Genomic DNA, 9,225 nt, shown 5'->3' with positions numbered 1-9,225 from the left:
TCTACCTCTCACCTCAAATGTTTTCATGTTTTATGCTTTCATTTTGCATTGACACATATATAGCCTCATTCTCTTCTGAATCTGCCTTCATATTTATCAAATATTCTGTGTAAGTCATATGTTTTATCTTCAGAGATCTTATGATCTAATGTATATCAAGTGCTACAGTATTCAGTAAATGGAAAAATTACTGATAAAGGAGGAATTAGAGAAGCCCTTTTGAAGGGCACTTTCAACACCATTTTCACCTCCATGATTTCCCACACTCTTCTCTTTACCTTGAAAACTTTTCCCCTCCCTTTCCCACCCTTCCCCAATTCCTACTCATCCTTCAGTTATCACTTAAAGAAGTTGTCTTAGTCCATTCAGGCTGCTAGAACAGAATAACATAGACTGGGTGGCTTAAACAACAAACATTTATTTCACACAGTTCTAGAGAGAAACTGGAAAGTCCAAGATCAAGGTGCTAGAAGATTCAGGTGTCTAATGAAGGCTTGCTTCCTGGCTCATAGACAACCATCCTTTCACTGTGTCTTCACATGGCAAAAAGAGGGCAAGAGAGCTCTCTGGGGTCCCTTTTACTTTTTTTTTTTTCTTTTTTTTTTCGAGACAGAGTCTCACTCTGTTGCCCAGGCTAGAGTGCCATGGCGTCAGCCTAGCTCACAGCAACCTCAAACTCCTGGGCTCAAGCAATCCTACTGCCTCAGCCTCCCAAGTAGCTGGGACTATAGGCATGCACCACCATGCCCTGCTAATTTTTTCTATATATTTTTAGTTGTCCAGCTAATTTCTTTCTATTTTTTCAGTAGAGACGAGGTCTTGCTCTTGCTCAGGCTGGTTTCGAACTCCTGAGCTCAAATGATCCACCCGCCTCAGCCTCCCAGAGTGCTAGGATTACAGGCGTGAGCCACCGCGCCTGGCCCCCTTATTTTTTTTTTTAATTTTTTTTATTTTTTCAGTCTCCGTAAAGACTGTCAAAAATTGCCAGTGCCAACTATATTTCAAGTCGTCATGGCAGGGTATCAGGAAAAGTTTTCAATTAGCAATAATCACACCTCAGATAAACCTCATTGGCTACAATACTGCCACTGCACAAAGCTCTGTGGTCCCTTTTACAAGGGCACTAATTCCAGTCATGAGGACTCCCTCCTCATGACCTAATCACCTCCCTAAGGCCCCACCTACTAATACCATCACACTGGGGAATAGAATTTCAACATATGAATTTGGGGGGACACAAACATTCAATCCACTGCAGAAGTCTTCAAGAAGGCTTCCTTGTCCATTCCCATCCCCCCATAATATAAATACCCTTGCCTGCCCTCCCATTGTACCCTATTTTTCCCCATCACTTACCTGTTGTTAATTGTCATTCTTCCCTACCTGACTGTAAGCTCAGTGAGGCCAGTTTTCATCTCTTGTCTCCCCAGCTCTTGAAGAGCACTTGCTACATAGTAAGCATGCAACAGATATTTGCTAACAAAATGATATAAATGAGAGGGATTATTTTTTGCTATCTTCAAAGTATGAATGGGATTTGGGCATGCAGAGAAGGAATGAATGGTAAGAGCATTTTGGAGAATGAGAACAACACCCAAAAATATATTATGTAAATTGGTACTTCATTCTTAAAGATAACTTATGAAAAAGATGTATAACTAAAAATTAGGAACAATGGGAAAGGATAGGCTTGTCAGCTCCAAATCCAAAGAACCTAGAGCAGTTTTCAATGATGAATTTAAAGGGGACTTCTAATTTGAAGCCCATGAGTGTATCAGGAATCTATCACACAGAAATTGTAATAAAATTATAGCTTGTCTTCTGCCCTGACAGACCTGAAGCTTCTTGAGGGAAGACTGGGATTTCATCTTATTCTTAGTGGCAGAGACTATTGGTTGCCTATCCAACAATACATGCACAACATATACACATACTCCCACGATACATACTGGAGATGACATGCAGCTTCCCTTTAGCTAAGGTATGGGTGCATGACTCAATCTGAGCCAGTAGAAAATGGAGGAAATGTGCTAGAGGGTTCTGAGATAAATTTTCTTCCTTAATAAAAAGAGACAGATGAGGAAAAATTGCCATTTTTCTGCCATTGGATGTGATTGCATAAGAACATGATACCTAGAATTAAGACAGCTCTTCTGAACATTAATATATAATTCTGAAGAAAAATGCCAATCCATTGATGATGGCTAAAGTAGAAAGCTAACAGACAGCATTGAGCCACTGTACCAACCCCAGAACTGGCCTTTCTCTGGCTTTCTCTTTAATAAAATAATAAATGTTTTTATATTTAATAATATCTCTATAATATAAATGTCTTTGTATTTCTTTGTCATTGTTAATTGCAGCTGAAAGCAGCTGACATTCTTATCTTTAGATCCCTTAAAACACCTTGCACAATTCCTTGAACATTAGGCACTCAATACTGTGCGTGTATGTAAAGTAGTAGTTATCAAACTTGAACTGCCTTTTTCTCTTTACTACTCCTTAAAAAAGGATTTATTACTCTTGGAGAAGCAGGAAATCAATAGAAGGGGAAAAACTGTCCAGGTAAAAGGACTGAAATCATATTGCTCATATTTGAAACAAGTAATAGCTCTGGCAGGAATTCAAATCCCATCCAATGCAAAGACCTTCTAACCCACACTGCAGGTTATTATAATCATTGCTACTAAAAATAATGGGTCAATATACAAAGCATAAAAATGACAAATACTCAATAATTCAAGGTGACCAATTAAACAAGGACAATTAACACAATGTGTGTTTAAGTAAGCTTTGTTTTAAAAGGACCACAAGAAAAAAAAGGGAGGCTCCATGTTAAAACCTGTTTCCCAAAAACTTTGACCTATAAGGTTGTCCCATGGGAGAGGAATGAAAGTTACTCAGTCAAAGTGGAGGAGAAGGTGGTAGAACTTAAATGGAATGATCCTTCCTGTGATTATAGCCAATTAATGGCTAAGTCAGAAGATATTTTTGCTACAGATTGATCTACAGAATCTATTTTTGATAATTCCATTTGTTCTTTTCATGTGAATCATGGTCCCTGTTATGAATAATGTGATTTCTCAGAGCCTTATAAGTGGGATGTTACTTCTAGGCTTTGAAATTGCAGTGGGGGAAGAATTTGATTCTTTTTATGCTAGTCCAGAATGTGTAATACCTGACATATTGCTGGAGCTTTCCTCTCCCCACACTCTAACCTCCACAAATAATAAAGTCTCCTCTAAGATGTACACAAGAATGAATCACTCCACCTGCTACGAAGAGATGATCACTTTCAGAGTAGAAGAGAACAACTGCTTCTACTGCTGTTTATATAAAGAACAGAGCATCTTAGGACAGAAAAGTGAGACCAACGCTGTTTGGACTGAAATACCAACAAACTATACAGCCAAATTTTAATTTGCCTAAGAAAGCCAAGAGACATTATCTTTCTGTGAACATTTCTTCAGATTTTTTTTAAGTGACTAGGACTTTATTTTATATAAAAATCAAAAGATATCAAAATAATTATAGAAGTTGTAGCTCAAACTGTCCAGTGAGATAATAAGCCACAACATCATGGGGAAAACTTGAACAAACTCCCAATTTAGGAAGATAGATTAAAATTTTTCTGTCTTCTTCCTTTTCTGAAACAGTCCAAAATAATAATAAATAAAATGCAAACTCTGGCACTGACATCTTTAACCCAGAGCCATATTTTTGTTGTTGTCACTCTATCTAGTGTTAGAGAACCAGAGCCATATTTTAAGTTGGGAGACAAAGATATAACAGTGGTAACTGACTAAACAGAACATAGAAAATGCTTACTGAAGGAGAAAGTAACGAGAAGCAAGCTAATCAACCAAGCAGAATGCAGAAAGGCTCAGGAATGTGAAACACCATATACCATATAAGGTAGAGTAAGGTAAGGGACCAAAATCAAGGGAACTGTATCAAAGATTGTATAAACAGAAGTTATAAACCCATCTCTACCTATGGAGGAACTTAATAAATGAGGCTCTAGGCTCATTTAACCAGGCATAGTAGAGTATCAGAGTGAGGTGCTGCCAGAAAACAGGGATTGATAGTCAATTATCTCTCCCCAAGCACCTTCCATAACACAATCTCATATGCCCAAAAAAGAGACTAAAATAGCCTTCTGTAGATAAATAAATATCCCACAGAAAGGACCTATAAATTTTCAATATAGAGGTCCTTCAATAAGAAAGCCAGTTCGCCAACAAATCATTCTCTAATGAACCCCTCTAATCAATAAATGCCACCCACTCACAGTGAAATTTCAATTCATTTGTTAAATACTTTTAAATATGAACAAACTGTAAAGGCACACCATATATTTAAGAAAAGTGGGCTGGGCGTGGTGGCTCACGCCTGTAATCCTCGTACTCTGGGAGGCCGAGGCGGATGGATTACTCAAGGTCAGGATTTGAGACCAGCCTGAGCAAGAGCGAGACCCCGTCTCTACTAAAAAATAGAAAGAAATGATCTGGCCAACTAAAAATATATATAGAAAAAATTAGCTGGGCATGGTGGCGCATGACTGTAGTCCCAGCTACTCGGGAGGCTGAGGCAGGAGGATTGCTTGAGCCCAGGAGTTTGAGGTTGCTGTGAGCTAGGCTGATGCCATGGCACTCACTCTAGCCTGGGCAACAGACTGAGACTGTCTCAAAAAAAAAAAAAAAAGAGAATAACATTGGAAACTTGGAAACCATGAGGCAACACCTAAGTGAAAAAGGATTTTCAACCTAGAATACTATTCCCAGGCAAACTATTATTTAAATGTGTAGGTAGAGCAAAAATATTTTCAGATATGCAAGGTCTTAAAAATTTACCTCCCATGTTACCTTTTTCAAAAAGCTGAGTAGCCAAACAAGGAGCTAAAGTAAAAATAAGGAAGATATAGATCCAGAAATAGTAAATTCTATACAAGAAAGGAGAAAAAGGAATTCCCAAGAAAGGCAAAAAAAAAAAAAAAAGTCACAAGGCAAGAGTTTTACAGCAGGCCTAAAGAGTAATCAGTCCAGATGGAGCAGAAGGATGAAGGTTAAATTTGACCATATAGAAAATTTAGTTGAGAGACAACTGGAGGGCGAAGGAAAACTTACCAACAAGTACAATAAAAACTAGGCAAATTAAAATAGCATTATAGCACTACCAGACCTTTAAAATCTATTAATATGTACAGGTATAACATTAAGTATAATTAAATTTTTTAAAGTACTGAGATGCTGCATGCCAGGCCACAGTGATTTTTCCCTTAGCAAATCTCTTCTTCTACTTCTTATGGTTTTTACCAGTCCCTCACTGAGCTCTAATTATGTGCTACCTTCTATTATTACTAAAAAGTTTTCTGAAAAAATTGACCCAACAATTCCACTCCCAGCTATACTGAGAATTGGAAAACATATGTCCCCACAAAAACTTCTACATGAATGTTCACAACAGCATTATTCCTAATAGCCAAAAACTGGGAGCAACCCAAATGTCCCTCAACTGATGGATGGGTAAACAAATCTGGTATACCCATATAATGGGCTACTATTAAGCCATAAAAAGGAATGAATGCTGATACATACTATAGCATAGATGAACATTGAAAACATTATGTAAATTGAAAGAAGTCCAATACAAAAGACTATATATTAGCCTTTTCTTTTTAGACTGCTGTAATGTTCAGGAATTAGAAAGTGGTAATGGTTGCATTATATTGTGACTATGCTAAAAACTACTGATTTGTATACTTTAAAGGGGTAACTTTTATGATATGTGAATTATATTTCTATAAAAAATAAAAATAAGCTGGCCGAAGTGTCTCATGCCTGTAATCTCAACACTTTGGAAGGCCAAGGTAGGAGGATTGCTTGAGCCCAGGAATTTGAGGCTGCAGTGAGCTATGATCACACCCCTGCACTCCAACCTGGGCAACAGAGCAAGACCCCCATCTCAAAATAAATAAATAAATACGAAGTAGAGACAAAGAATATAAACTATTTGTACAAAATAAATTATGGCAGTACAATAAACACTCTTGAACTTATCCTCAAGTCTCTATACATTTTTTTATTCTTATTTCAGCATATTGTGGGGGTACAAAAGTTTAGGTTACGTATATTGCCCTTGTGCCCCCACCCCCCAGTCAGAGCTTCAAACGTGTCCATCCCCTAGACAGTGCACATCGCACTCATTATGTATGTATACACCATCCCCTCCCCCACCCACATTTGCCCGACACCCGATCAATGTTTCTATACATTTTTTAATGTGTTTCAATACTTTTTATGGACAAATGATACATAAGACAATGTGCTTTGCACTGAGAAGAGGGGAAAGAAAAGTAAAGCATAGAAGTCAACATCATACAAACACTTAAATCCTGTCTTCTTTGATTCCCCATACTTACTACCACTGAATGACTATATACTTCAGGAGGTAAAGTAAGGATATTTTTGTAATCCTGAAAATCTGTTTAGCTCTCAGCAACAATATACACAGAAAATTTCTAATAAGATTTCTTACTCCTTTGCTAAGTCTGTTTCCTCTACACACTCTTAGCATTTGTATTAAAAATGTACAATGCATTTGATAAGGGGTTAATATCCAGACTACATACAGAACTCAAGAACAAAAAATCAGATAATCTAACTTAAAAGTAGGACAGTAGTGATGTCTCATGCCTAGACTTTGGGAGGCCAAGATGGGAGCATCGCTTGAGCCCGGGAGATTGAGACTAGCCTGAGCAACATAGCAAGACAGCCTGTCTCTACAAAAAATTTAAAAATTAGCCAGGTGTAGTAGCACACACCAGTAGTCCCATTACTCAGAAGGCTGAGGCAGGAGGATCACTTGAGCCCATGAGTTTGAAGTTGCAATGAGTGACGATCACACCACTGTACTCTAGCCTAGGCAACAGAGCAAGATCCTGTCTCAAAAATAAATAAATAAATAAACAAAATAAAAATGGACAAAGTACTTGAACAGACATTTCTCCAAACAAATGATATACAAATAGCCAACAAGTATATGAAAAGATGCTCAATGTCACTAATCACCAGGGAAAATGCAAATCGAAACCATAATGAGATATCACGGCACACTCATCAAAATGGCTACTATTGGCCGGGCACGGTGGCTCACGCCTGTAATCCTACCACTCTGGGAGGCCGAGGCGGGCAGATCGTTTGAGCTCAGGAGTTCGAGACCAGCCTGAGCAAAAGCAAGACCCCGTCTCTACTAAAAATAGAAAGAAATTATATAGACAACTAAAAATATATACAGAAAAAAATTAGCCAGGCATGGTGGCGCATGCCTGTAGTCCCAGCTACTCGGGAGGCTGAGGCAGAAGGATTGCTTAAGCCCAGGAGTTTAAGGTTGCTGTGAGCTAGGCTGATGCCATGGCACTCTAGCCCGGGCAACAGAGCAAGACTCTTGTCTCAAAAAAAAAAAAAAAAAAAAAAAATGGTTACTATCAAAAAAACCTCAGAAAATAACAAATGTTGGTGATGATACAGAGAAAATGGAACTCTTGCGCTCTGTTGGTGGAATTGTAAAATAGTACAACTGCTATGAAAAACATGGAAGTTCTGCAATAAATTAAAAATGGAACTAGGTCAGATGCAGTGGCTCATGCCCGTAATCCCAGCACTTTGGAAGGCTGAGGTAGGAGGGTCACTTGAGGCCAGTAGTTGACTAGCCTGGGCAACACAGTGAGACCCTGTCTCTAAAAAATATTAAAACTTAGCCACACATGGTGGTGCACACCTGAGGTCCCAGCTACTCAGGAGGCTGAGGCAGGAAGATCAGTTGAGCCCAGGAGTTTGAGGTTGCAGGAAGCTAGGATCACACCACTGCACTCCAGTCTGGGTGACAGAGCAAGACTCTGTCTCTAAAAATAAATAAAGAAATAAAAATTTAGAAATAGAACTACCATATGATCCAACAATCCCACTTCTGGGTACATATCCGAAAGAATTGAAAACAGTGTCTTGAAGAGACATTTGCACACTCCTGTTCATAGTAGCACCCTAGAGGTAGAAGCAATAGCCTAGAAGTGGAAGCAACCCAAAAAATTAGCCAGGTGTAGTAGCACACACCAGTAGTCCCATTACTCAGAAGGCTGAGAAGCCGTTTATTCATCCATGGCTAGATGAATGAATAAACCAAATGTGGTATATCCATACAACAGAATATTATTCAGCCTTAACAAAAGGAAATCCTGTCATATGCTACAACATGGATGAACCTTGAAAACGTTATGCTAAGTGAAAGGAGTCAGTCACGAAAGGACAAATACCATATGATTCCACTTATATAAGGTATTGCTAGTAGTCAAAGTCATAGAAAGAAAATAGAATGGTAGTTGCCAGGGGCTGGAGGGAGGGGGAAAAGGGAGAATTGTTTAATAGGATGGAGTTTTAGATTTTCAAGAAGAAGAAAAAGTTCTGGAGATCTGTTTCACAACAATGTGAATATACTCAACACTATTGAACTGTACACTTAAGAATGATTAAATGGTAGATTTTGTTATATGTTTTTAACCACAGTTTTGTAATATATGTAATAACTTTGTACAATAAAATGTACAATGTACATTTATTTAACAACTTATTATCCAAGGGAGGAGGTACTTTTGCTGACATTTATTCTGCTCTTAAGGAGCTTACTTAGTTGAAGAAGAAAGACATAAAAAGTTAAACAATAAAGATTTAACTATTTCAAAATAATAAAAACAGATTTCACAAGGCACTGCATGACCAATCACCAAATAAGGTACAAAGGCCTCTGTAAGAGATTAGAGGAGAAAGAGGTTATTACAAGGGTGAAATCTCAATTGTATATTGGCAGACTGGCAGAATTTGAGTAGAAGGAAGAGAAGGAGAAAAAGATAAATGTACTGGAACGTGGATAAAAACATTATAAAAATGGCAAAGAACCAGTGTCAACATGTATCTTCAACCCTCCTGAAAATTACTACTATTGGGATTCACCCCTGGCTGAAAATGCCAGCATTGGGTGGTAGTATTCTACCAGCTGAAAATTCTCATTATTTTTATCAGTAAACACAAGAAATTCTCATATTACTGATCCTACCAACTGTCTTTACTTGACATGCTGTTATTTCTGTGTCCAGATCTGAGACTACCATGGTCAGCATGCAGTCTTTCCAGAGGAGGCATGCAAAACATCTACATTGCAGCTGTAGTCCAA

The 9,225-nt window shown here is 38.1% G+C and overlaps 1 non-coding gene across 1 annotated transcript; it reads right to left on the bottom strand.

Moving 5' to 3' along the window:
- Nucleotides 1-959: 959 nt before the first annotated feature.
- On the bottom strand, nucleotides 960-1,100 carry LOC123643015. The gene has a single exon (XR_006736594.1). It is a non-coding gene; the product is annotated as a U4 spliceosomal RNA (small nuclear RNA).
- Nucleotides 1,101-9,225: the final 8,125 nt, after the last annotated feature.

The sequence above is a fragment of the Lemur catta genome, chromosome 7 (assembly GCF_020740605.2).
Source record: "Lemur catta isolate mLemCat1 chromosome 7, mLemCat1.pri, whole genome shotgun sequence".
Classification (NCBI taxonomy): domain Eukaryota; kingdom Metazoa; phylum Chordata; class Mammalia; order Primates; family Lemuridae; genus Lemur; species Lemur catta.
Note: the sequence above shows the minus strand (reverse complement) of the source record. Positions and strands in the feature narration are given on the sequence as shown.